Below are 23687 nucleotides of genomic sequence, written 5' to 3'. Positions count from 1 at the left end.
GAGAAACCCTGTTTTGAAAAACAAAAATAAAAAATTTCATCTTGAAGTGCCTTCTTTCTTCAACCAATCCATAGTACACAGAGCACCCAGGTATCTGGCACTCAACATGGGGCAAGAGGAAAGAAGGGTCCAAAAACCCCAAGTATGTCCAACGTAACTTTCTAAAAAAAGGATCTGGGAAATGTGTATGCAGGAAAAGCATTCCTGGTAGCTCATGATGAAAAGATTAAATTTCTAGGAAAGCTACATAAAGTGAATGGTAGCTACTTTGAGAATTTACCAATGAAGAATTAAGGACTAAAAATAGGGGAAGAAGATTCGGTGTCCAACACTTCAACTTTAAAAACTGTCATAACAGACACTTCAAAGTGTTGTGTTTTTGTCTTCTTAATATTAGATTTCTTTTTCCTAAAGATTTTGTTTCTTTTCAATTTAATGCCAGTAACATAGATACCTTGTTCTTTTAATTTAGGGAGCAGCTCGTCTAACACCACCATTTTGCCACTGTTGGTAACTAGATGCATATCTGTTGTATAAGGTGGACCAGGTTCAGCTCCATCAAAGAGATATCGATGATTGCAGCATTTCCTCAACTGCATCTAAATGTTCAATAACCTCATTTTGTCCATCTTCCCTGCTGAGTTTAATATGTCTATATCCTTCATTAAAATCCGAGTATACCTATTAAAAATAGTTTAATGCCTAGCCCTTTGCATATTTAATCCCCTTAGCCAGCCCAATCACAAAATACTTAAGAATAATTTGAAAAATCATTGTCTGAAACTTGCTCCCAATGATCTAGGGAATAAATAGGTACAACACAGACCTACAAAATATCACATGTTTGTACAACAACAAAACAAAGAACAATGAATAAGAACTCAGAATATGATGGATCATTATGCTATCTAGAAACTATGCAGCTGGCGTACAACATCAATTCCTGAGGTATGGTTACTTATCATCTGTAACTTTTTGTTTTTGTTTTTATAGTCTATAGCAATATGTTCACATTTATGCCCTTTAATAAAGTTAGTGTGATACATTTTCATGTAATTGAGCTTTAAAAAAAGAAAAAAATGTGCTAAACATGATTTTAGTATACAGTATTTTCTCAACAAAAAATTTACTCATTTTACTCAATTACATGAATTATTGATATGAAATAGTCCAGTCAACAGACTGCATATACAATAGCTGTCACATGAAATTATTCACTTACAGATACCAGAGTAAAAATACTCTAAGGCATTTGACAATGAGGAAAAAATGCCTAACAATGCATTTCTAAGAACTTATTCCACCATTAAATGATATCTGACTGTGCCATATACTGGGCAGCTAGTGCAATATTTAAGTAAGAAAATTAAGATCTAAGAAAGGAGAAAGGATCCTGAGGTTAAGGCATGATGATGACATTAAAAATGATGTGCTATGATTTCCACATATACATACACAGAGAAAGGAATGTTTGTGAACTATAGCTATACTTTCAGATCAAACCATACCAAGCCATTAATAACTTATAAGAATTTAGAAATTACCTTGCAGCAAGAAGCAATCATGTGTAACAAAATAAAGCCTCAGTCAAACTGAATGTTCTAAACAAAGTAACTAGAATGAACCTAAAGCAATGTTTAGTAAAGTGTCACTGATAGCAGACTTTATTACAATTCTGACTGATGGGAAGTCCACACATTTATTAGCATCTGTTCACCTCTGACATCAACTCACTTAGTTCTATTATACACACACACACACACACACACACACACACACACACACACACACACACACAGAGAGAGCAAACCTAGTATGCTCCTTTCTAAAGTCCTAAGGACACAGAAAATAGCTCATCTTCCACAGTGGAGTTCTTTTAGATAACTTGCCTAGATCTGTAATTATCCTTTTGTAACTCTAGCTCCTCACGAATACAATCCAAAAGCATGGTAAGAACAGTAAAATAGCAGGTTACTTATGTCCACCCGTGAGCACTATGCTTATAGTACATATTCTAAAGCTACACCATCTTTTCCTATAGTCTCCTTGCACTGAGTTCATGGTATGTGCTCTACCAAAGGGAAAGTCATGTTGGAAAGGGGCTCAATGGGAGAGTAACTGCGGTGAGAGGGTAATGGTCTGTGTACCTTCCATACATGTGAAATGATGATAAATGCATTTAACAAAGTCAGTCACAAGTTTCTAGTGTTTACACTGCACCTGTCTGTAAAGCTCTAAAAAAGGAAAACTAATGTGGGGATAGTAAGATGGCTCCGTAGTGTAAAGACACTTGCCACCAAAGCTTGGTAACCAACCTGAGCAGACCCACAGAACCTACATGGTAAGGGGAGCCAAATTGTACAAGTCCTCTGACCTTCACATACAAACCATTAACATGAAAACGTACATACACGTGTACATGCACACAAATAATTAAATGCCAAAAAATCCCTAAAGACTAATGTATTTTGAACTTTTAAATTTTGTCCTATGAAAATATTGAAACTACCAGGTATCATTACAATCATTTCATAAAGATATTTTATATTTCTTAAAATTTTAGGAGAAAAAAGTATTTTAGACTAAATACGTGTAGTTTTATGGATTAAAAACATTAAGGTTTACATCTACAGGGACTAGAGAGGTGGTTCAGAGGTTAAGTCCATTGGTTACTTTTGCAGAGGATCCACACTCAATTCCCAGCACCCATAGTGGCTCACAGCTGTCTGTAACTCTCTTCCTATCTCCACAGGGATAGGGCACAAAAATGGCAAATAGATATACATGCAAGGCAAAACATTCACACAACCAATATAAATTTTACATATTCTTAAGTATATGTATGTGTACATACATACATTTTTGTATGTGCATATCTGAAAGGGTATCTCAGGCTAGTCTCAAACTCACATAGCCACAGTGACATTGTACCTCTGCCTTGCCAGTGCTGTCCACCATTACACCTAGTTTATGTGGTGATGAGGACTGAACCCAAGACTTTGTGCATGTTAGATGAACACTCCCATCTGAACTACATTCTGAGCCATTTTTTGTTCTTTTCGCATCATGGATCTTACTTAATTTTATTAGCTCTGACTAGACAGAAAAATGTACTTTTTAAGTATAGAAACTATGACTCAGTTTCTTAATTTCTTTCATTTATTTTTATTTTACATGCACTGGTGTTTCGCTTTCACATGTGTCTGGGTGAGGGTGTTGGAGTCCCTGGAACTGGAGTTAAAGAAGCTGTAAGCCATCACGTGAGTGCTGGGGACTGAATTTGGGTCCTCTAGAAGAGCCAGTGTTCTTATCCACTGAAACATTTCTCTAGCCCCATGACTCAGTTTTTAAGTGAACTTTGGGGGAAATTTATAGAAACATTCTGCTCAATGTTAGGATAACTAAATTAAATTTCTAGTTTTTAATCACTTGGGTGAAATAAAACAGAGAAGGAAAGACCACCGCCAGAAAATCCATGGGGAGCAAAAACCACCCTACAAGCCAGACTGCTGTGCTGATCCGCCTCCTGCCACCTTTTAACGAGCACTGCATCAACAGGTTAAGCTTAATGCAGTAAACAGAAATTCCATAAGACACAAAAGACTATAAAATGAAAATCTGGGAAACACAGTATTGCCAAGCGTCTCGGAATACATACCATTCCCTTTGCATTTTGCTAAGACCTACATAGAGTTTTACTTCTTTCTTTGGAGGCAAACTCTTTTCAACATCAGCTTTAATTCGACGAAGGAGGAATGGACGCAAAACCTTAGAGAAAGGGCAAAAAGAAAAAGATAACCTTATGTGCAACATTGGTATTACTCCAAAATCTTATAATTATGTACCAAATATACGGAAAAGAAACTTCTTTGAATAGCAATTATTTTTAAGATTTCCTTGTTCCAAATACATAATTTATTACTATTACATTATTAAAGGGCAGCAATACAATTTCATTATTTATACTATATGTAAGCATTTATATAATACTTGGTATATTCTCATTAAACACTAGGAGAATGGTAGGTTTTAAAACTATTTTCAACATTGCTAAATCATGCTAGTTTAAAAATAAGAGACTTGCACACACACTGTTCAACACTGATTAAGAGCTATATGGCTAGCTTTTAAATAGTTACCTGCTACAGATGCAGTAAATGTGGCAACTATAAAATACCCAGTTCAATTCAGTCTCTAGCAAGTTAACAAATCCTTAAGTCTCCCCCAGTCCTTTCCTAACAGTAAGCAATATTCTTACTTTTTAAATAACACAAATCAGTTTCACCTCTTATTTTTAATTTTATGCAAAAAATTATCTCTACATTACCACTTGTAACTTTTACCATCTGTAACTTTTTTCATTCAATGTTTATGATTGGTATCCAGGTTTCAAAGTAGTTCTTTTCTTTTTATAAAATGTAAATTGTAACGACAATAAAACTAAAAATTATTTTTATACCTTCTCTGTACTAGTTTTATTAGCTTATATAAATACTGACTATATCACAAATTTGAAATGGGTAAAAAGACCAGCAACTTGTACCAAATTACAGTAGACAATAAAGCTAATCGACGCCCAATCAAGCACCAGCCATTGCCAAGACAAGAAGACTTCCAGTCCCACTTGGCTGTTCTAAATCTGTCCAGCTAAATGCAGCTAGATAAACCCGGGGGGAGGGGGGATCAGTGAAGAAATCACCACTCACAAACTCTGAAATTTTAAAATGCAAGTTATTAAGGCAGAAGTTTGTCAAGAGTAAGGAACTGGTTTTGTAGTGTTACATAACTGACAAATCATTCCTAAGAATATCTAGGCTGAGCTTTAAAAAATGTATTATTGTACACGTGTATATGTGTATGATGTACATGCTACAGCACACATGTGGAAGTTAAAGACAACCACCTTGGTGTGGTTGCCAGGGATTTAATTGGGGCCACTCACAAGGCCTCCAAAACAAACACCTTTCTGTTCCCTTGAGCCACGTTACCAGCCTCCCAGGCTGACTTCTGAGTGCCCCTCCCATTACAAAGCCACAGTCACTACAGTGGGGATTTCAGAACACAAGGGCAGGACAAAGTAAAGAAATCATTTCTCTCCTTCCTTGAGTTGATAAAGCATTTCAGATTATTCTGAGAAAAATTAACGAAGATGCCAAAACTACTTTTGGGTCGGTTGCCTAGGTGCTGTAGTTTGTTAAACCTCCACGTACTCAGATATTTACTTAAAGGGAAGCCATGAAATGAAGGGGATGAGGGGGAAAGGTAGAAAAGAATCAAATTTCTGTCTCATTTTTCATCACTCAGATTTTATTAATACTCTAACCTTTCAAGACTTTCAATCCTTTGAGTAAAAAAAAAAATCTAAACAGTAGTTAACTGCTTGACTGCTCTCTGAATTAAAGGTCCAAGGACACTATCACTACTCTCAGATATACTTAACAAAAAATCTCATGCACAAGAATTTAAAAGCATAATAAATGTATAAAGGAAAAAAAGGTCAACCTAGCATAAGGGCTCATGCCTATAATCCCAACACTTGGGAGGCTGTGGCAGGAGGATTACCTAGTTTAAGGTCAGCCATGGTTGCATAACAAGATCATGTCTCAACACAACAGAACAGGGAAAAGGCAGAAAAGAAAAGGGGAGGAGAACAGGAGAAAGAGAAGATGGAAAGAAGGAAAACAGCCACTGAAACCAGGTACTGTACAAAGTGTATAACCATGTTTCCAGTCGTTATGCTTACGCTCCATCAGGGCAAACACTTCAGTTCCTATACAGAGTCTTACGATGCTCAAATGACTAAAGATGGAATGAACACACAAAGTACCCAGTCCAGTCTCAGCCTAGATGGTCAATAAAGAAGGTAGTAGATACAAGTCTTAGGCTGCGTAAAAAGAAATCAGAAATTCTAAATACAATAAAAACAATGATGAAAGGATAAGTGGAATTAGTCAAATGTTTCCAGAAAATTTATGTAAAAGTAAAATTAAAGCTGGAGTGTTCTGAAAAGCTTGGGATGTAGGGAGAGGTGAGCAGGGTGTAACTATCTGCTGGGGAACTTTTTTTATTATTTATAGGTATGCTTGTTGTCACAAATGGCAGCAAGAACAAAATGTTAGGGATGTTGTTAAATGATATCCAGCACACAGTACAGCCTTCTCTTCTCCTATCCCTTACATATTATCCAAACCAAAATGTCAAGAGATGTTGAAAAGCCCTAATGTAATGTCATGAAGGGACTTGTAGGTTACGGTCACAATGTCTTGTTTGGTCCTGATAGCCAAAAGTGCCCTTCCCCGTGGATTAAGAGATTCCTTTCTTCTACATTACATTAAAAGTACATCCTAGACTCTAACACTAAAACCATCACACGTCATCTCCCTAATGTCATTTCAAACAGTAAATTTTAAATTCAAATAATTCTGTATTATACTCTGAAAGCACTAAAACAAGTGACTTACATATTTTTCACCAGTTAAAAATATGCTCTAACCATACATACCATATGAAGCCTCTCAACAAGCTTTTGATCCCCAAGGCAATTATTTGTATCCACCAGGAATCAAAGTCCTAGATCAACAAACAAAAAACATCTTAAGGTCAAAAACAGTATTAACCACAAATGCCCTATAGCAACAGATGTAAAATGATTTCTAGAATTAGCATGGTATGTGAGTTTTGAGCCACACACAGACACACAAATAATTTAGTTCGAGCCATTGTTTTCCAAGTATCATGTTTACTACTAGCGCCAGGACAAGTAGCTGAATCCTATTATCTCTTAAGCATTTTTTCCGCAAATACAGACTAACAATGAAGAGTCTGAAAGCTAGTTTACAGAAATAATTAATACACGACTCAAGGTTTCAAAGTGAAACTGACATTAAAAGCATTTCATTACTATTTAGATAAGATCTGAATAAGGACAATTTCCTTATCAAATATCTTGAAAATATCTATTATAATTTGCCATGTTAAGCAAACATCTTATAATCTCTATTATATAACTGAGAGCTTTAGCAGAAATAAATATTAGCCTAGCAAGAAAAACCAATTATCTTAAAATTGTCTCAGAAACATCAAAATATTTATAATTAAAACTTTCAAATCTGAGCCGGGCAGTGATGGTACAGGCTTTTAATCACAGCATTTGGGAGGCAGAGGCAGGATGATCTCTGTGAGTTTGAGGCCAGCCTGGTCTATAGAGAGAGTCCCAGGACATGCTTCAAAGCTACATAGAGAAACCCTGTCTTGAAAAATCAAAAAACAAACAAAAATCCAAATTTCTCTTTCTAAAATAACCCTTAATAGAACAAATCAAAATTAAAACCTTTATACAGCTTATTTATATAAATGTATTAACATGGATGTCTACAAAGCTCTCCCCACCCATTCCAGACATAGGAACAATCGTCCAGAATTGAACACTGGTTTGACAGCTGTGATTACTAGCAGCACAGACTATAGTTAAATAAATTATTTTCCCTAGTACAATGAACAGTTAGCCACTACTACCATCATTCTATTATGTAAATAACTGATAGACGTAAAGACTAAGTTAATATATCACAACGAAAAACACGAGTGATGCTTACTCTCCATTGCCAACTTGAGAGTTTAGAACGAGCCCAGCAATGGACCTCCCAGATATGTCTTGAGTATGTCAATTAGTGTAGGAAGCTCTATCCAACTGTGTGACCATTCCTGGGCTGGGGATCTTGGACTGCTCAGAATGGAGAAGAGGAGCAGAACACTAGGATACATTTATCACACTCTGTTCTCTGAATGTGAACGATGTATGGTCAGCTACTGCCAGCACCTTCAACCGTAACAGGATGTATCCTGAACTGTGGGCCAGAATAAACCCTTCCTCCCTTGTCTCTGTCAGAGTATTTTATCACAGCAGCTGGAAGAGAAACTATGACGGAGGGTTAAACGATCCCTTCCTTCACATCTGAAGGACATCTCTGAATGGTAAAACACAATGTGTGAAATATACAAAGATACTTGGGAATGCTTTTAAAACAAGCAGTTAACCTAGAAACTCTGAGGTAAAATTAAGCAGCCCTGATTGCCAAACAGGAGTTAAGAATATGCCATTCCAATTGTAGAAACTAATGGGAAATGAGATTAAAGTCAAGGCTCAAAAGTGAATTCTTAATACATGATCAACTTAGTAGGTTAGTAACAGGCTAGTGTAAAAAAAATTAAGACCACCTCAAACAGTGCTATTATTAAACTATAAGGCATTAACCAAAAATATTATTAACCACAAAGAGATGCTTACATCAGCTGAATTAAACACATCCGGTAAGAGAAAATTCAGAAGGGACCAGAGCTCGTGCAAGTTGTTCTGAAGAGGCGTCCCAGTTAGCAACAGTCGATTTGTAGTCTTGAATTCCCTCACTATTTCTGACAACTGAAAGAAACAAAGCCCATTGTTAGAACATTCTGAATCAAGCCCTTAGATACAAAAATGTTCAGATTGAGTATCAAATTACCTTAGATTTTTCATTTTTTAGCCTGTGAGCTTCATCTATAACTAAGTATCTCCAGTTAAACTTTTTGAACACAGACTTCTCTTTAATGAGCATTTCATAAGATGTGACACACACATCTCACTCTCCTGGTAATAAAACATCCCTGACAAATGCAGTCTGTGAAGCAACAGAAAAAATTACATCACTCAATGCAATTATACATTAAACTTACCAACAAGCAATTTAATACAGAAAAAGGACTGAGACTATTAAACAGTGTAACTATTATTAAATAAGCACTTAAAGCCAGCTTTCCTACCACTAAAATTACCTCATTAACCAGTTTAACGTCAGTTTTAACTTAATTTCACAAAGTTGAAGTGAATCACAAAAACTCAGAAGCCTACTCTTTAAAATGTCTTTCCACAAGACATCGCTAGGTCTCTATATTCTTAGAAAACAGGATTTATAACAAAAAGACTGACAGTTGTTAGTAAAGTTTCATTCCTTTGATTTGTATATGTATTAACACATTATTATTCTCATTTTATAGATATAGATATGAAAGTATATGAAAGTAAAAGTCAAAGAAGTAATTGAGTCCCCTAAATAAAAAGCAACTTAGTAAGAAGAGACAGCTCAGTGGTTAAGAGCACTTGCTGTTCTTACAGAGGACCCAGGTTCACAACCCAGCACCCACACGGTGGCTCAGAACCATCCATATCTCTAGTTTCAGGAACGTGACACCCATTTCTGGCCTCAGAAGCATGTGCCTGGTATAGAGATATACATCCAGGCAAAGCACTCATAAATATAATCTTAAAAAATTAATCTATCTAGTGAAGCACCAAAATTATTTAGTACAATCATTTAATCAATGAATGCAATCCATTATCTCTAATTTCCAAATTTATGTTCTCTCTCTCTTTTATTTTTTTGCTTGTTTTATGAGATAGGGTCTCTCTGTGTAGCCCTAGCTGTCCTAGAACTCACTCTGTAATCCAGGCTGACCTCAAACATTGAGATCTACCTGCCTTGCCTCCCACGTGCTAGGATTAAAGGTGTGCACCGCCACCACCACCCAGCCAAGTTCTTTATTCTTAATAGCTTCCTTATTTCCATGACTTTGTCCCAAAAGGGTATGGCTAAGAAATCAATATTTTAACTCATATTCGTATCATAACATCTAAAACTGCTAGAATTGATACTACTTAAATTTAACAATTACTATTCTATAACTATTACCATTGTACCCTAATCTAGAAATCTGGTCCCTCAAATTTTTAATCTTGACACATTCAAACCTTCTTAAACATGCTAATAATTCCAAATAGACACAAATAGACACTTTATAAAATCACTTCCAAAGGGAGAAACAAACTGAAAATAAATTAAATTCTTAGAGCTTTCTATAGTTTTTAAAGCCTTCTCATAAAATTCTTAACCACAAAAGCAGTATTACAGTTAGAAATCACTACAGTTTGTGAAGACCCTTTCCCTTTCTTCATTATCCCTTCTCCAGCTATTTCATCTTTATGGTATAAAAACTTACTCGTTGCTCTTTATCTCCTATCAAGCAAACAGATCTAAGTGTTGGCACCCATCTCTTGAATTCACTCATCCAGTTGTGCAATGTAGACTTGGGAACCAAAACCATGTGAGGACCAGGAATGTTTCTATAGTGTTTCATGTACCCAAGGAGAGAAATTGTTTGAAGTGTCTTTCCCAAACCCTGAAAAAATTCATCATAATTAAACATTAAATCAATTAATCACATCAATTAAATTGGCCATTGGAAATGCTTTCCATACTTATAGCCACCCCCATCATATACAGAAGATTTAAAAGAAATGCTACATCTGGGACAACATGACAAGAGCTTAATGTGCATGAAAGTTAACAGAGTGAGGTCACATAAGTCTGTAAAAGAAGGTATCAACATCACCCCTCCAAGGCTCAGAAAATGGGATATTACCAAACTATCAGAGGCAGAAGTGAATAACTCTTTTGACTCCTTACTTTCTCCAACCAATTGTTTAAAACAACTGAGAAGGGTAAAAATATTTACTACATAACTAGCAAGTAATGAACAGAAGATATGTTTTATGAACTAGAGCTCTATAAACTGTTCATAAAACTCAAGAGAAACAGCCAAATTACTTCACTACAAAACTAAAGAAGCTGCAAGTGGTGGTGCACATCTTTAATCCCAGCACTTGGAAGGCAGAGGCAGGTGGATTTCTGTGAGTTCCAGGCCACTATGGTCTACACACTGTGCTCCAGGATAGTCAAGGTTATACAGAGAAACCCTGCCTCAAAATAAATAAATAAATAAATAAATAAATAAATAAATAGCACGCAATTCTTGACAGCGGGGGGACTCATGACAGGGTTTCTAGGTAGCTTTGAAGCCTGTCCTAGAACTAGCTCTTGTAGACCTGGCTGGCCTTGAGTCCACAGACATCCCCATTGCCTGTGCCTCCTGAGTGCTGAGATTAAAGGCATGCACCACCACGCCCAGCAAGATTATACTTCTTCACATGTGAAGACATCATTTATGCAGCTAAGGCAAGTTGCTTATAACACTTCGAGAAAAAATTAGTTGTAATCAACAAAACTGTTCTGATTGCTATAAATTTAATGTCAACCTATTTTAAGTTACAAAAGCAAAAAAAAAATTCAAACTTCAAAATAACCAAATACATACCATTTTATCTGCAAGGATACCACTGATGCCATTTTCATACAGAGAGATGAGCCAATTCAATCCTCGGACCTGATAATCTCTCAGTTTACCCCATTTTACATCTAAGAACAACAAAGCAAGTTCAATTTAAACACAAGAAATACAAAACAGGTCAGGTTCCTTTTATCTTATTCTAGAGGTTTACCTGGGACCTATAGGTGTCTTTTTCTTTTCAAGACACATGTATTATGGGGATTCTGAAAGGTTAAAATCATTAAAAGTAGCCTATTAAATCTGAACTGAAGCAGGAGAAGCTGGATACAAATAACTGATAATGAACTATGACTGTTGGGATCAGAGTCCTCATCCAAATCACCCAACCAATGTTAAACCACACTCTGGCCTCTGTACCTCTCTTTTTAATGCTAGCACAATGTTTATAACTAAATGTTTTTGTTCTTCTTAAAGATCAGAGAGAGGTTCTCACAGTAGAATAAAAACAGAGAATTCTTTCTCCAAGTCCACCCTTCCTAATTTTTTAAGTTCTTTTTCTGAGAGATCTTTATGTCTTTTATGTCTTTTTATGTCTTTTAGTATATATTACTTGTTTTACTTCCCGGATAAATCACTGCTTAAGTATGAAAAGCTGGGACTGGAGCGAAGGCTCAGAGGTTAAGAGCACACTGGGCTGCTCTTCCAGAGGTCCTGATTTCAATTCCCAACAATCACATCGTGGCTCACAGCCATCTATACTGAGATCTGGTGCCGTCTTCTGGCACCATAGAGGAACCATGTTGTATGGCAGAATGTTGTATACACAATAAATAAATCTTAAAAAAAGAAAGAAAGAAAGAAAGAAAGAAAAGAAAAGCTAATCAACCAGGAGAGGATACACTAGGTATAATGAATGAATGTGAAAAAAAAGTAATCTAAATTTCCTTTCTACCTTGTCAGACAAGGTCTCTAGCCTCTAGCTTGATTTGAAAAGTAGAAGTCAGGCAGGTAGTGGCCTGCCTGCCTTTAATCCCAGCACCGGAGAGGCAGATCTCTGTGAGTTCAAGGCCAGCCTGGTCTACACAGTGATTTCCAGAACAGCCTGGAGAAACCCTGCCTCAAAAAAAAAAAAAAAAAAAATAGAAGCTGGGTGCTTCATAAGACAAAGGGGAAAAGCAAAGTGAGAGTGAGTAACTCCTTAACATTAGAGTTTAACCAGAATTCTGCTATTGTTCACACTGAATACTCATCTGAACAGGAGCTGCAGTTCCTGTAAATCCAGTAAAGATTTCAGAAGCCTCTAATCCTATCAGAAATCAAGATGTGTACAAGTAAAACTAACCTGGCTAAAAATTTTCTTATTGAAAAACTCTACTACATTTCAAAAATGATTAATTTATGTGAAAACATCAGCAAATAAATTTTCTTCTTGATCCCCCCCCCCCCCCCCCCCCCCCGCTTACAGAGTAGTTTTCTTATTTGGGAAAAACACGAGGCAAAATCATTTCATTTTATATGTACCTTGCAACATGTAAATAAAGAGCATTTTCACACACTTCTGAAATATAGCACACACTATCCTCTCTCAGCTTTAGGGATCAAAGCCAAGGCTTTGCAAATGCTATGAGACTCGCAGCTCTAAGCCCAGTCGATATGTTAATACCTCAGAGCAAACAAACCTAAATTATTCACAGCCTATAGCTATCCAAGATTACGAAGAGTTTATAAATTATCAGTAAAGCAAATTCAAATATCAACCCCTTTCACAGCCTATAGCTATCCAAGATTAAGAAGAGTTTATAAATTATCAGTAAAGCAAATTCAAATATCAACCCCTTTCAAAATAAAAAAAAAAATTAAATGATTCAGCCAGGTAGTAGTGGCACCTTTAACCTCAGCACTTGTGAAGCAGAGGCAGGTGTATCTCTGTGAATTAGAGGCCAGCCTTTTGTTGTTGTTATTTGACTGTTCCAGGACAGTCAGAGCTGTTACAGAGAAACACTACCTGGGAAGTGGAGGGGGGGTATGGTTTGTCTCTTTAAGAGGCAAGTCACGCCTACTCCCAGCGGCCCCTCTCTCCTTCTCCTTCTCCTTCTCTTCTCTCTCCCCCCCTTTCCCTTTCCCCTCCATAACCCCCTGAATAAATATTTCAATCTCACTCTACATGTCGTGTCTATACATGTCTCTGTCTCCTGCCCGCCTGCCATGTGTCTGCCGCCACACGGGGATCTTGCGGAGACTCACAGTTGTCTCTGCCTTGGGACTGGCTGCTCCCAAAGTCTGCTGCCTGCCTACTGCTGACAGGGACCCAGCAGCATTTTTAAATCATAAAATTGGTGGTTTGGCTCCCATCAGCACTCTTTTCTCCTCCAAAGACAGAAGACAAATGGCCACAGAACAATGTCGATTGCAGTTCACTTCGACTGCAGAGGGCTGACCATTGGGCTAAACTGCCTTTCATCTAAACTAAAGACCTCAAGACGTGGACAGAATCACTCGAATCGACAGCCTAGCTGCTCAGGTCAAGGTAGGTCTGTCTTCCTACAGATTTCTTAGCCCACAGGGTCTTCTGGAGCCTGGAAGGCCTGGCACTAAACAGCAAAGGTTCAAGTGCAACCTTCAACGACCATGGAGGACCCAAAAATGAGTAGCTCTGGATGCCAACCAAGTAAGTTCTCTGTCATTTTTAATCAGTAACTCAATTTAAAATCTTATCCTTTTCAAAGATCTCTGACAGTTTTGCCAGGTTACCTCACCAAATAAATTTCAAATCAAATTTCTCTCTTATGCTGCCTAACATAGTCTTAAAAAAAATACTTTTCATTGTACAAAAATATGCCATAGTCATTATGTATCTAAAACTTCTGTTTCACAAACCCAAGGAGTTCTTGTGACTTCCAGGGACCCGAATTAAAGAACCCACCTTAAATAGCTCAGATACATCCCCCTCAATTCCCTGGTCCTAAAAAAAATTTTTTTTAATTTCCCTTAATTTAACTTTGTTCTTTGTTCTGCCAATACCTTAAACAGGATGAGAGACACCAGACATTTCCATGCCATAGACACCGGTTGGGAGCAAAGAGACCAGCTATGCCAGGATATGGCCAAACACCCAGCCTTCTCAGGGTTAATCACCCCCAAAGACGACGCCCACAAATCAGCCGGAAGCAGTCTTGAGAATTCGCCGCCCCAATTCCGTCAAACTGTGGTGTCTAATCTCCTGCTTTTTATTATTATCAAGAGGTGGGAATGTTATGGTTTTTGTATCTTTAAGAGACAAGCCACGCCTACTCCCTGCGGCCCCTCCCTGCCACCACAATCTTAGATCTCTCACTGTCCCCTCTTGAGGTGTGCACATCCCCCCCACCCCAGTTTTCCCTTCTCTGTCTCTTACCCTCCTTTCCCTTTCCCCTCCATAACTCCCTGAATAAATATTTAACCTCAATCTACATGTTGTGTCTATCCATGTCTCTGTCTCCTGCCCGCCTGCAATGTGTCTGCCTGCTGCCCCAGCCACTGCAGGGTCTGATGCCGGGATCTTGCAGGGACCCACAACCAGTCTCTGTCTGGACTGGTTGCTCCCAGAGCCCGCATGCCTGCCTGCACCTGCTCGCCACATGGCGGTTTTAAAAGGGGGGGGGTATATCATATGATTCAATGAATTTAACATACATGATGGAGAATCTTCAAATCGAGTACACACATTAGTTGCTTTAGAGCTTTCTGTTAAGAGTTCTTCATCCTCCTCTTGCTCTGTTCTACGGTGTCGGTAGCTGTCAAAATGAAAACAAAAATCGACTAATAATGAGTTTTATTTCAGTACAGCAAATGATGCTATCACAACAATCTTAACAGGCGTCTAAGTTAAGCCAAAGCCACAGATGTAGCACAGAGATAGAGTACTTGTCTAGCATGAGTAGAAGTCCTAGGTTTGATGTGTACATCAAAACATTTAAAGGAAATAAATAAACAAATAAAAAGTTAAAAAGCAGAAAGAGCCCAAAAAGTGAGGAGAAAATTTGCTAGTAAATTTAAATACTAAATATTCATGTGGCTAGCTAAACTATGAATAAAATGTACATTAAGAGGCAGGCTAATCTCTAAATCTGGGACCAGCCTGGTCTATATAGTGAGTTCCAGGACAGCCAGGGCTACAGAGAGAAACTTTGTCTCAAGGGGAAAGGGAGGAAGGAATCAAACAAAAAAATTTAAGTACATTAATACACAGAAGAATTTAATAAACATGATAACAATTTGAAGAATATATGTATACACACACACACACACACACACACACACAAAACACAGCCAAAAATTTTGTAACTTGTCTTTTCATGTCTTTTTGCCAAGAGGAAAATTCTAGAAATGACACTTTTAAAATCATAACTATGATTAAAGCAAAGAAATAAGGACTAAAGTCTTTCTTTGGAGACTAGTCAGCAAAGTGCTTGCCTTACAAGATATGAATTCAAACCCACCTCCCCATCAAAATAAAAGCAAAATGCAGCTGGACTTGCAATCCAGGCACTGAGGAGGCAGAGAGAAGCAAATGCCCGGTGTTAGTTGGCCACAGCAATAATTCCTACATTCCAGGGAGAGAAAGACTGAATTTGAGGCCAGTCCGGGCTATGCACTGACATGTCTCAAGAAATACACACCCAAACCCATCTCCAAAAAGAGAAATGGGACTAAAAAATATATCTCTTTGTGATAGAGTGCTTGCCTAATGTAGCCAAGGCCTGGGGTTTGATGCTTACAAGACTACTGGCAGAGAGAGAGAGAGAGAGAGAGAGAGAGAGAGAGAGAGAGAGAGAGAGAGAATTTCAATCTTATTTTCCAATGACACTATTCAGTAAAGAAACAAAACTCAGTAACCTACTGTACATTTCCTGTGAACCATCTCTATTTTACAGAATGACAAAGAGCAGAAGCATTTCTTTTCATACCATATACTGATTATCCCACAACACAATAATGCTTATTACAGTAATTCCAGGACGTTGATATATTTAAATAGCTAGCAAGAGCTCACATCTGGAACAGTTTAAATATATCTACAGTATAAAGTTGTCTCTTAAAATGTTTTCTTTCTTTTTTTGGTTTTTAGAGACAGAGTTTCTGTGTAGCTCTGGCTTTCCTAGAACTCATTTTCTAGAACTCAGAGATTTGCCTCCGTAGTGCTGGGATTAAAGTCTTGTACCACTGCCACCTGGTTTGAAAAGAATTTCACTTTTAAATATAAAAATAGCATTTTGGATATAAATAATTGGTAATAATAAAATATACCGAAACAACAGAATATTCCAAATAAAACTAATATGATGCTTATTCCCTCCAGATGAACATACTTTCCTGTTTCAACTAATCATGTAGCAATTTTCACATTGATAAACATATAATCTCTTTAAAATAATCTTACATATGATAATTTATATACTTCATTTATCACATCAGGAATTATAGTAGAGACCACCCTTAAAATATTAAGATACTAGCACAAAAATCTTCAAAAATCTGTATATTCAATACGTACAAGGAATTACCAAAAAATACTGAAGGATGGCACATGGGACACTTCAACATATAAGCAGCCAGCTAAGTATGCAGCAAACATTTTAAACAAATAGTGTACACATCAGCTCAAATGCCTTTACTACCAAGGCTGGGGATACGCACTTGCAATGCTAGCTGCTTAAGAGAACCGACAGAGAAAGACCTTCAGTCCCCGAGGCCTATTTGAGGCCAACTCTGACAACTCAGTGAAAAACCCTGTCTCAAAATTTTAAAAAGTGAAAAAATTGGGTGGATTCTATAAGCTGGTGGTAGGATGCTCATCCAGCAAGCATGAGGCCCTAAGTTCAATCTCTGGGACCAACACAAAATACTAAAATACCCTCAACAACGCAGTTATGTTTTTTTTGAAGACAAGAATATACATCAGATTCAAGTCCAAGCGCAGACCATGCAGTTCTATGTAATGGTGACTAACACACTTAACCTCTGCATTTTTAACCCCTCTAAGGAGCGTTTAACATCTTAATTCCATGTACAACACGACCGTTACAATTCACAAAGCATTTAATGGTATAAAAGCAAAGAAAGCATTTAATGGTTTAAAGTAAGTCATTGTACATATTTTTAGATACTGAGACACTGATGGCCACAACTGTGAAGCCACAGAAGATAAAATAAAAACCTTAAAAGGTATAATTTAAAAAGCAAATTTGGTTTAAACTATGAAATATAAAACTACTACTCACTCGCCAACTGAGAGCAAATTCTGTTTTCCATCCTTTTTACCCGTGGGCGCCCTCGTTTCATCTTTAAGGGTGAGGTTGGAGTCTTCTGAGCAGCAGGCTGAATGAAATGTGCAAACAGCTTTGTCTGCTTTAGTAAATACTCAAATCTATTTGTTCGGTCAGTTTGCTGCAAAATTTAAGACACACTTTATTAAACTTTAGAAATAATTTACATATGCCTGCAAGAAGAATTAAAGAATCAAAATGAACAAACTACTGGAACACGCAGCACAGGTGACCGTGACTCCCGAAGACAAGTGACAGACAAGCACAGGCTGAACATACGAACCTATCAGCTGCAGTTAGTGACTTAAAGATGAGAGTGGGAGTGGGCTAAGGGCAGGAATGGCTGTAAAGGGGCATGACAGAAAATACACCATGCCTACAGACATGCTAAAATGAATTCACGTATTTCCAAAAATAACATTTTATGTGCATTATCCTTTAATAATATAACAGTAACAAGATTTCAAATACAACATAAAAACAAAACAAACAAGAAAAACACTGTACAAGGGAATGTATTCAGAAGAAAACATACTGATTACTCAACCTGATGCCAAATTTTAAAAGGGTACCAGGTCTGAAATTCACTTATCAAATACTTTTCTTTCTTTCTTTTTTTGGATGCTCAGTATGAATTTATTTTAAATTTTATAGTTTTGACTCAACATAGATTGCAATAAATGGGTCCCAGCCGTGTTACTAATAGAAAATTGTGCAGTGCCATCACCAGAAACATAGACTTTAATTCCGGTGCAATTGCCATCAATTTTATCTCCAGAAATGACATCACAGTATGTGCCAGCAGGGAGAACAGTTGGTAAAGTTGTTGACAATGACCCCTCTGGATGGATCTCTTCAGTCTCAAATTTGTTAGCTATCCCTTTGAATATTTCCTGTTGTCATATGCAGAGAGTGAACTTATTTGAAAACAAGTTCTTGAAAATAAGCTTACTAATAATGAACTCTCAAGTCCTTCAATAAGTGATGTTTTAAAGACATGATAATCTATTTACACAAAGAGAAACAAGTTAGGTATGGTAGTACACACCTTTAATTTAAGAAAGTCAATTATGATCATTTTTTTTTAAAAAAAAGCTCTCTCAGGGTAAATATTTTCAGGGAATAATACATACATGTGAGATCAGCAGCAATGAAATAAACTTTAGTCAGAGGACTGAAGCTATATATTAATATATTAGTATCACAATCTAAACTATAGTGGGTAAAAGTGCTCTGTACTATCAGCTTAAAGTTATGTTCATCTTAAAAAGAGCCACAATTTGTTATGTTTTACAGCACAATTAGAGACACCTGTATACATAAACCAAGGAATACATTTAAAATCTTTTTACAAAAGTTCATCATATCTAGAACATACCATTTTTTCTTCATATGTAGGATCTGGTTCTTGAACTTCTTTTTGCTTTCCAGGTGATGAATCATCAAACACTTCCTGGTAGGAAGAGAAAATACAGTTGTTTAAGAACTGTCAACTAAATAATATATTCTTATTCCATATTCCCTAGGAATTTAATGGCTGTCACATAACCTGACATGAAACTTGATAAGGATGAAATAGAATACTATAGGGAAAATACTTTTCCCAATTAGAAACTGCTGCCATGATTAAAGTATTATCAACAACACCCTAAAGCAAAATTACTTTCTAGACAAGCCATATGGGCAAATCTGTATCTTTTGGAAAAAAATTATAAAGATAACATCAATGTTCCCTTTTTATCATAAACTTCTATCTATCTACTGTGCTATTACACAAATGTACACATGGAAGGCAGCATTAGTCACTGATTTCCCCTATCAAGAACATTACCAAACAAAGGGAGCTTAATTGAATATTCTTAGTCCGACTCCTAGTTAGTAATAAATACACTCAAAACACAGTCATAATGACAGTCAAATGCCACAAGCAATGACAAAACCTCCAACCTAGTCTACATTACACATTAGAGGTAAAATACACCCTACAATAGTATGCGCTTTCCAATTGCAGACATTAATTCTAAAATTCAATGTCTTCTTTTTCTAAGTACAAAACATATTTCAGGTCATCAGACACATCAGGCAAGTGGACTTGACACAGACCTAATTCTGATTCTAATTTCAGTTAAGTCAATGAAAAGCAGACTGAAGGTAATAGTCTTCAAAGACAATAAAAACTACAAGATGAACAGAAAATGAGTGAAGAATAAAATTGAGAAAAACAGAAATTATTGATATTTTACAATATGTAAAATTGTCAACCTTAAAAAAAAAAACATGTCACAGGGCAAGGTGTGTAGAAAAGGCTCTTTCTAGAACCAGATCACAGTTCTACCCCAGGCTCTATCTAGAAGACTCGGTTTTCTCATCTGATGAACAAAAATACCACTTATTTTACACCACAGGTGTTATCACATTCACGCTTATAGCGACTCAAAAATTATTTTCATCTGGGTTTTAAATTCTCATCTTTAGGACCCGTAAATAGAAATAACACCTATAGGGGAAATGTGACTCCAAGTTACAACAAACAGAATTAGCAAAGCTATGGTGAACTAAGTGCGCCTCCCCGGGGAGAACTGCACATGTAAATATAATTTCCTTCAGTGTCATTGGTGCCCAGACTCTGAGTAGAAATCCAAGAATCCAGTTAAACAGTCTCAGAAATTCAAAAGACCGTTTAATTTTTTTTTTATTTTATAAAAAAATGTGTAGCCCAGGCTGGCCTTGAACTGGCCTTGATCCACCTGCCTCTGCCTCCTTCAGCAAATCCTACCGGCGTGCGCCACCACAACCGGCTTAAAATCTTAAGGGGCATCAAATATGAAATTTTGCTTGTTTTTTGTTTTGTTTTGTTTTGTTTTTTGAGACAGGGTTTCTCTGTGTATCCCTGGCTGTCCTGGAACTCACGGTGTAGATCAAGTGCCACAGAAGTGGTGGGATAAAAGGCTTATGCCAACAACGCCCAGAATAAAATCCATTTGAAAACGAAACTTCATTCACTTCAAATTGTGGCATTACACTAATAACCTCCCCTCTCCACTAAAAGTTATTTCCAGGACTAACAACACGTTATTTCACCAAGCGAATCATACTGCACTGTCATTTCCTTACAGGGGAAATGCTGCACTAGCGTTCATCTTTACCGTGTTATTTCCAACCTAAGGACTGAAAGTCTCAGAAGCCTTGGGCCTGGAACTACAAACTACCTCCCTGGCAGCGCCACCATTTTTCCACCCTCTCCCCCGACTTCGAGTATTGTCATCATCATCTGGCCCACTCGAACCCCGGAAGGTGGCTCAATAGCGAACGGTCGGAATGGACCTTAGCAGAAGATAATGCGCTGGGCCAGCAGCCCGGCGCCCTCCCCCGACGTTCCCATTCATTCATCTCTCCATCCAGGACAGGCGCTGCGCCTGTCACGCTCGCTCCCCTCCCGGTGGAGCAGGGCCCTGGCTGCACAGAAGCAGCTGCGCCCTTGGCCCCCCAGCTCTCGCCATTGTCTCTGCCCACAACAGACAGACGCCGACCCCGCCAGCACCGGGATGGGGCCCTCGAGGCGCAAGTCCCCTGCTGCGTGCGACGCTGGGAGACCTTGCGCTCGCCCCGGGAATCCCACTCGGAGGGGCAGCTCCCTCGCCCTTCCCCAAAGTTTCGTCCTAAATCGGAGGGAACCGAGCGAGTCTAGGGGGGCATCTAGCGCTGGGGAGCATCGTTTCCCTCGGCCACGGTAATCAGGAGCAAGTGTTTGCTAGGAGCGCTCGCGGCCCGCCGAGGCTGGCTACACGGAGGGAAAACGCCGAGGTGAAGGAGACCTGGCGCCAGCCTGGCATCCATCTCCCTCCCCGCGCGCCCTCCGCCTCGCTCACCTCCATCTCCGCGTCCGCTGGGCACGCGCCCACCGCACACGACGGGGCCACCTACGTTGCCACTGCCGCTCCCGCCGGCGCCCGCCGCCGCGGCCTTGGAAGGCGCGCTCCCGGGAGGCGGGGGTGGCGAAGGCTCGGCCGCCGACGACATGTTCCGGCTGCGTCACCCACCGCGGCCACAGGCAGGCGCGTTGCGGAGGGAAGCGGCCTGGGCCTGCGAGGCTCTGGCGTCCGGGCCCCCGAGGAGCGACACCCGCCCGCAAGCTTTCACGCGCGGCCGCTCAGCCACCGACCGGAGCCGGCCCCGCCGCGGCGCTCGCTCCGGAGTCCTCTTCCGCCGCACTCGGCTCCGCTCCCCGGCGTTTACTTCACGGCGGGAATCACGAAGACCAAGGTGGGCTGAGCCAGCGGGGTCACGGAGGTCAGGCAGGGCGGGCTGACTTAGGAGGCGGAGGGCTAAGGGAAGGGGAAAGGATAACGAAAGGTCCTTGGAGGACTCCCTCGACTTCTCTGCTCCGGAGGAGACTCTTCTCCAACCACCGGGACTGCCCTACCGTCGCAAGAGCGCTAGTCCCCCTCCGCCCCCTCAGGCCGGCTCGCGACAGCGCATGCGCCGGCTCCTCCTTGTCCCCCCCCCCCCTGCTTCCTCCAGGCCTCCGGCGAGCTGTGGAGGGAGGGTGGGCGGGGTCTCGGGGAAGCCGGGCGGCGTGGGTTTTGCGTCTCGGCTCGTCGGCGTGACGCGAGCGGGCCGCTCCGTAAGGGCTCTGCGGCTCCAGGCCCGGGCTGACCTCCCCTCGGGGGCGTGACGCTAAGTGACGTCGGACGTCCAGGGAAACAGTGACCTGCGGTTGCAGCTCCGAGTCCCCTTCCAGAATTCGGCGGGGAGACACGTCACCCCCGAGAGCACGAATGGCCGCTGACAGATACAGATGATGGCGTGTTTTTTTCCGTGTGCATCAAAACAAAATGCGCATTCTTGTCGCCTTAAGAACTGTTTGTCAGGGGGAGTCAGGGGTGGATCTCTGAGAATTCGAGGCCAGCCTGGTCTATAGAGTGAGTTCCAGGACAGCTAGAGCTACACAGTGAGACCCTGTTTCAAAAATTAAAAAAGAAAAATTGTTACTTGGGAGTTGGTGGCAGAGAAATCCTGTCTCGAAAAATTATTGGTGCTGCTTCTGTTTCCTGCCTTAGGACACATGGAGGCTCTAAGTAAGGCCTTGTGTCTGCTCCTACCTTCTCACCCGTCTACTTCCAGGCATACAAGGTCATTGTTATCTTAATCCCCACGGCCGCCGACGTTGAAAAAAGGAAGTCTCTTCAAGAGTTAAATTATATCGAATTTCAAATCTCTTCCAAATTTAAAATAAGTTCCAATGTTTGTACTGTTAGTTTAGTAATTCTCTAATCAAAACGCTCTGGAAATACTTCAGAAAGCTGGAGTTGTAGGTCGGTTGGTGAAATGCTTGAGTTGCGTGAGCCCTGGGTTTGAACCCTAGCCAAACTGATTTCGCCTGTGGTGAGGCATCCTCCATCTTTCCCACCTCTCCATCACCTCTTCATCCCTCTTGGTGGCGCTGAGAGCTGCTGTGTGATCCTTTTGTCTTGACAGCTTTACTTGCAAATGTTCATTGTGTGATGTGCTGTTGGTCAGGTTCAAGGCCTCTGGCTTTGGTGCACCATCATCCGTGGGCCCTCATGGATTCTCCTCTCCTGTATCTTGCTGTTGCTGCAGGGTCATGGAGATCCTGTGGCTATGGTTCCCCAGGACCATGGGGTAGATGTTGGGGAGTGCCAACTCAAAGCCCTGGATGTGTGCCTGGGTGGCCTTGGTGGTAGTTGAGTTGATCAGTCTGGGCTGCTGGGGCTGTCACCCTCAGGTGGGGAGCGAAGCCAGGTCTCCCATGTCCTTTGGGGCGGGAACTTTCTCAAGTAGGGGGCACAACCATCTCCTATGAGGGGTGGGGGAAAGGACAGGGTCAGCTTTCTGTTGGAAACAGCTCTCCACCTGCCAGTGAGGGGCTGGGAGCAACTCAGCACAGCCACTGACTTTTTTTTTTTTTAGACAGGGTTTCTCCGTAGCTTTGAAGCCTGTCCTGGAAAACTAACTCTGTAGACCAGGCTGGCCGGCCTTGAACTCACAGAGATCCACCTGCCTCTGCCTCCCTAGTGCTGGGATTCAAGGCGCTCACCACCACCACCAGGCCTACAGTCCTTGTACTTTAACACACAGTTCAACACATGGTTAAACACATGGTTCACATGGGCCATTGTGGTAACACAGGCAACAGACATCAATGCAGACCCCAGCGGCATCAAAGCCACAAACCCAGACATGGCCAGTAGCAGCAGCTTT

General features: G+C 39.9%; 1 pseudogene across 1 annotated transcript; it reads right to left on the bottom strand.

Moving 5' to 3' along the window:
- Positions 1-290: 290 nt before the first annotated feature.
- On the bottom strand, positions 291-21929 carry LOC148118400 (SWI/SNF-related matrix-associated actin-dependent regulator of chromatin subfamily A member 5-like; annotated as a pseudogene). The gene is made up of 11 exons (XR_015736041.1): positions 21335-21929; positions 18844-18918; positions 17421-17586; positions 14833-14933; positions 11188-11288; positions 10033-10212; positions 8502-8657; positions 8288-8419; positions 6503-6570; positions 3659-3768; positions 291-681 (listed from the first exon to the last, which is right to left on the bottom strand). The product of XR_015736041.1 is annotated as an SWI/SNF-related matrix-associated actin-dependent regulator of chromatin subfamily A member 5-like (transcript).
- Positions 21930-23687: the final 1758 nt, after the last annotated feature.

This window comes from Myodes glareolus, chromosome 22 (assembly GCF_982192425.1).
Source record: "Myodes glareolus chromosome 22, mMyoGla1.1, whole genome shotgun sequence".
In the NCBI taxonomy this organism is placed as follows: Eukaryota; Metazoa; Chordata; class Mammalia; order Rodentia; family Cricetidae; genus Myodes; species Myodes glareolus.
This window is presented reverse-complemented; position numbering and strand designations above follow the sequence as displayed.